Source organism: Lampris incognitus, chromosome 1 (genome assembly GCF_029633865.1).
Source record: "Lampris incognitus isolate fLamInc1 chromosome 1, fLamInc1.hap2, whole genome shotgun sequence".
NCBI lineage: Eukaryota > Metazoa > Chordata > Actinopteri > Lampriformes > Lampridae > Lampris > Lampris incognitus.
The window spans coordinates 95811376-95817155 of NC_079211.1; the positions used below are offsets into that span (position 1 = coordinate 95811376).

Below are 5780 nucleotides of genomic sequence, written 5' to 3' on the forward strand. Positions count from 1 at the left end.
TTGAGTAAAATAATCCTATTTCTATAAATGTCATAGGATCTTTTTTTTTTTTAAAAGATATTTTATTTTCACGGACCCCTTGCAATTACACCACGGACCACTACGGGTCCGCGGACCCCCGGTTGAGAAACACTGCTATAGAGGGAACAACAGAAACACTTAATTTTAAGCCTCTCATCAGCATCAGAGCACCAGAAGGAATGGCATCAAAAACAATTGCATACTCCTTTGGGGGTACTGGTATTTGAAATTTTGAAAAGGAATTTTGGAAAATTTGCTTTCAATAAAAGAGGAAAAAATGAATTGTGTCGCTGGTCCGATGGCGGTGAGCTTTCAATAAAAGAGGGGGGGGGTGTTAATTGAACATTTTGAAGAGGAAGGAGAGGAGGATGCTTTTCCTGTTTGCTCAGGCCTCCAAAGGTTTTCTCTGGCCGTAGATTTAGCTGTCCAATTTTATCTTTATCAGAGAAGGTTGAATCAGTTTAACTGGGTACGTCTGTTGCCCGATGCTTTTCATCGCTCAACTGGATGCCATCCTCAGTCCAAACTGGGGATACCTGCCGTCAGTTTGGACTGAGGCTGTAACTTGGTTGGGTGGTGATGAGGCGTATCTGTCAATAAGCGTTGCGTCCGGATGAACTGATTCAACTGTCTTTGATTTTCTTACCTGGCTTTTTTTAGCATGCATCAAGACAATTTTATCTTTCCCACCCCTCCTGTTTTTAATTGTTCAGATTCCTAAGCTGCAACTTAAACATTACACTTTTGACGCTTTATTAAATGAGATTTCCAAATAAAATAAAAAAAGTTTAATCGAACTTTTCCAAATCATGTTCATGGAAAAACAAAGAAAAAAAATTTTTTTTTTAAATAATTTTGTTGAACCATATATTTTTAGAATTTTGTATTGCTGATATAAAAACCTCTATTTGAATATTTTTTTTTTATTTGGCTATCAAATTAAGTAAACCAACAACATAGGTATCATTTCTCAAGGTTCCTTACCAGTCTATGTTATACCATGTGTGTGTGTGGGGGGGGGGGATCTGATTGGGCAAATAGTTTGTCACCTCATGTCCTCTGAGGCTATGGGGGGAAAAACTACAGCAAGAAGACAACAGCCAGACAGGTTAGGTCCCTGCCCGTCTTCAATGAAAGCCTCCAGGTGAAGGTACATACAACAAACAGATAAGTCTTTACATCCAACACATATCACTTTCTGAAAGGCCAGGTGAGAGGGGGGGGGGGTTACCCTGTCCAGATTTGGCTCAGATGAGTAGTTTCCCCACATAAAGCGTCTGTACTCTTGTCACCCCAATCCCCATCAGTCCCTTTCACAGTGCAATGAGGCTAGGGGTCAATCCACCAGCAGGTCTCTGTCCAGGTCCAGGAAGGGCTCATCTATGTAGCTGGCTATGGCACACAGAGAAGTCCTTTCTGAGCCCAGCAGCACTGAAACTGTTTCCTTCCAGTAGCTAAAGAGGATGCAGGAACTGTTCTCTAGGCAAGTGCTGTCTTTTTCCTTGTTGAGGTAGTGGCGCTACCAGAAGCGCGGTAGGTTGTGGAAATTGTTGAGCAGGTAGCCGGGGTACTTCTCAGCATACTTTCTCTTGGAGGGCACTGAGGCAGAAGGGCAGCTTGGCCCTCGTTCTGGCCAGCATCAGGATTACCAGGCTGGTGTTGAGACAGCTCACATTCTCCTGTGTCTCTACGTTGATGATGTTGACCAATCTAAAAAGGAAGGGTCGCCTGTTTTCCACTCTGGCCATATAGGACAGCGGGTAGAGCTCTGACACCACCTCCACAACTTTGAAAAAAACTTTCCGCTTTGTTTGCGTGCTGAACCGTCATCGCCTCCCGTCCCTGCATCTCCCATCCCTACAAGAAAGTTTTTTGGATTTTCCCCCCCTTTTTCTCCCCAATTGTTCTTGGCCAATTACCCAATTTTCCGAGTCGGCCCGGTCGCTGCTCCACCCCCTCTGCAGACTACCACATGCCTCCTCCGATACATGTGTACTTGCTAGTCACTTCTTTTCACCCGACAGTGGGGAGTTTCACCAGCGGGACATAGCACGTGGGAGGATCACGCTGTTCCCCCCCCCCCAAACAAGCGCCCCGACCAACCAGAGGAGGTGCTAGTGCAGCGACCAGGACACATACGCACATCCAGCTTCCCACCCACAGACACGGCCAATTGCGTCTGTAGGGACGCCCGACCAAGCCGGAGGTAACACGGAGATTCGAACCGGCGATCCCCATGTTGGTAGGCAACGGAATAGATTGCTACACCACCCGGACTACAAGGCAGTTTAAATCAGCTTGGCTACAAGAGTTCACCTTGTTACGTTATGACAATGGGAAAATGTACTACACATTCCGTGCTCAAGTAGGACAAGAGACTGCTGGTAAAACAGAGTTCATTACCGGTTCGAGTCGTTTTAAAAAAGAAACCGAAGAAGCATGGTGACAGTAAAGAAAACACAAGAAGGCCAGGGATTGTGTCATTGCTCGGTCTGCTCCAACACAGCTGATTAAAATGAACAACTCATTATGAACTTCTGAAGCCGCTTAATAACAAACTGACCATTTAAATCATCTGTGTTGGAGCAGGGAGCGATCTAAAACATGCAGGACGAGTGGTCTCCAGAAGTTTGGGACACGTTGGTGTAGACTATGGAAGGCAGAGCAAACAAAGGCAGACAGTACAGAGGGGAAAGAAAAGGCAGTGTGAAGCAGCCCTTTAACAATGTAGCATATGACAATACTATATTTTGGCTCTGAAAATTTGATTTGGCTCCCAAATATATATATATATACACTACCGTTCAAAAGTTTGGGATCACATTGAAATGTCCATATTTTTGAAGGAAAAGCACTGTACTGTTCAATGAAGATAACTTTAAACTAGTCTTAACTTTAAAGAAATACACTCTATACATTGCTAATGTGGTAAATGACTATTCTAGCTGCAAATGTCTGGTTTTTGGTGCAATATCTACATAGGTGTATAGAGGCCCATTTCAAGCAACTATCACTCCAGTGTTCTAATGGTACAATGTGTTTGCTCATTGGCTCAGAAGGCTAATTGATGATTAGAAAACCCTTGTGCAATCATGTTCACACATCTGAAAACAGTTTAGCTCGTTACAGAAGCTACAAAACTGACCTTCCTTTGAGCAGATTGAGTTTCTGGAGCATCACATTTGTGGGGTCAATTAAACGCTCAAAATGGCCAGAAAAAGAGAACTTTCATCTGAAACTCGACAGTCTATTCTTGTTCTTAGAAATGAAGGCTATTCCATGCGAGAAATTGCTAAGAAATTGAAGATTTCCTACACCGGTGTGTACTACTCCCTTCAGAGGACAGCACAAACAGGCTCTAACCAGAGTAGAAAAAGAAGTGGGAGGCCGCGTTGCACAACTGAGCAAGAAGATAAGTACATTAGAGTCTCTAGTTTGAGAAACAGACGCCTCACAGGTCCCCAACTGGCATCTTCATTAAATAGTACCCGCAAAACACCAGTGTCAACATCTACAGTGAAGAGGCGGCTGCGGGATTCTGGGCTTCAGGGCAGAGTGGCAAAGAAAAAGCCATATCTGAGACTGACCAATAAAAGAAAAAGATTAAGATGGGCAAAAGAACACAGACATTGGACAGAGGAAGACTGGAAAAAAGTGTTGTGGACGGATGAATCCAAGTTTGAGGTGTTTGGATCACAAAGAAGAACGTTTGTGAGACGCAGAACAAATGAAAAGATGCTGGAAGAATGCTTGACGCCATCTGTTAAGCATGGTGGAGGTAATGTGATGGTCTGGGGTTGCTTTGGTGCTGGTAAGGTGGGAGATTTGTACAGGGTAAAAGGGATTCTGAATAAGGAAGGCTATCACTCCATTTTGCAACGCCATGCCATACCCAGTGGACAGCGCTTGATTGGAGCCAATTTCATCCTACAACAGGACAATGACCCTAAACACACCTCCAAATTGTGCAAGAACTATTTAGAGCAGAAGCAGGCAGCTGGTATTCTATCGGTAATGGAGTGGCCAGCGCAGTCACCAGATCTGAACCCCATTGAGCTGTTGTGGGAGCAGCTTGACCGTATGGTACGCAAGAAGTGCTCATCCAACCAATCCAACTTGTGGGAGCTGCTTCTGGAAGCGTGGGGTGCAATTTCTCCAGATTACCTCAACAAATTAACAGCTAGAATGCCAAAGGTCTGTAATTGCTGCAAATGGAGGATTCTTTGACGAAAGCAAAGTTTGATGTAAAAAAAAATCTTATTTCAAATACAAATCATTATTTCTAACCTTGTCAATGTCTTGACTCTATTTTCTATTCATTTCGCAACATATGGTGGTGAATAAGTGTGACTTTTCATGGAAAACACAAAATTGTTTGGGTGACCCCAAACTTTTGAACGGTAGTGTATATATATATATATATATATATATATATATATATATATATATATATATATATATATATATATATAGTTTTGCCTGGAGCCCTGCATAAGGTAGTGATTATAAGCTTATTTTCTTCCAAAGCTAACTGCTGCATTCATTGAATATATAGGTTTTTTGGGGGGCACATTGACCCCCCCCATCCCCTCTCAGCTATACCCATGTTATAGGGCCTTTTTGAGCAGCATTTCAGAGCACAGATGGATGTCTGGCTTGAAGCTGAATCCTAAAAATAGATTTTACTCCTTACTTTTGTAAGACACCATGAAAACTCCCTTTATAGGGAGATGCTAATCTCGGTGAAAACCCGCAGCTGACTGCTGAGGGGTTTAATGGAAGTTGGATGTTTTAGTTTTGCATAGCAGCCAAACGTGTGTTTCTGTTTGTGAATACACAGGGGTTAACAAAATAATGAAAATGGTGCACTAGAAACCCATAAATTTTACCCTCTGCAGTCAAACACAATGCACAGATAAACGTGGGTTTCTAATTCTCCTTTTCACGCACATATCACACATATTACAGTGTGCTAATGCAAACTTCATGCACTTGACACAGGTGGAGTATGTCCTATGAACTGTTGACATATGTCATCTAAAGCACATGTTTACATTTTACAGACAATATAGAAGCACATATAAGCAATATGGCTTAGGCATTGAACTTTCACACTAAATGGAACAGAGTTTAAAGCCATTCTCTTAAAAAGGGGCACCCTTTCAGACTGTCGGTGTATTTCATATATATGCAGTGTGACAGGGTTGTATGTCTACCCTGAAACAGTGTGCTGCTCTTAGACTGACAGTAGATGTCCCCATAGAGCTACACTTGCCTTAACTACTGTAGTTTAAGTTAGACGTCCTCCACTTTGACAAATATAAAGCTGCATAAAACATGTTTATAAAATGCATATGAATATGTGAAGTCACATTAACAACCCTTCACTTTGCAACAGACAGTATGTCATAGATCTAACAGTATTGAATGTGTTTTCATTTCTAATGCAGTCATATTTTATCCTGTACAGCTTTGTCTCCATGTCTAGTTCTCACACTGCATTGTCTCATCTGCCATCATTCCCACACACATGGCCGACCAGAACTTCATGATATTGCCGACCCAAGACAGTTGTAGGCCCTGCAGAGCTGGGATGAGTCGGTCCTAACTGAGCAACCGGGTAGGAAGAAATGGGCACACAGTGCTGAACCTCATCTCAGCCTGCATCTCTCCCAACAAACATGATTCAACGTGGACTCTCACTGAACACACCGCCATTACCGCTTAATGTCAAGGTCATGATCTCACTCCCGATGGTT

General features: G+C 42.8%; 1 pseudogene; it reads right to left on the reverse strand.

Annotated features, from left to right (window-relative positions):
• Positions 1–1357: 1357 nt before the first annotated feature.
• On the reverse strand, positions 1358–5538 carry LOC130111246 (short transient receptor potential channel 4-associated protein-like; annotated as a pseudogene).
• Between the last annotated feature and the right edge of the window lie 242 nt (positions 5539–5780).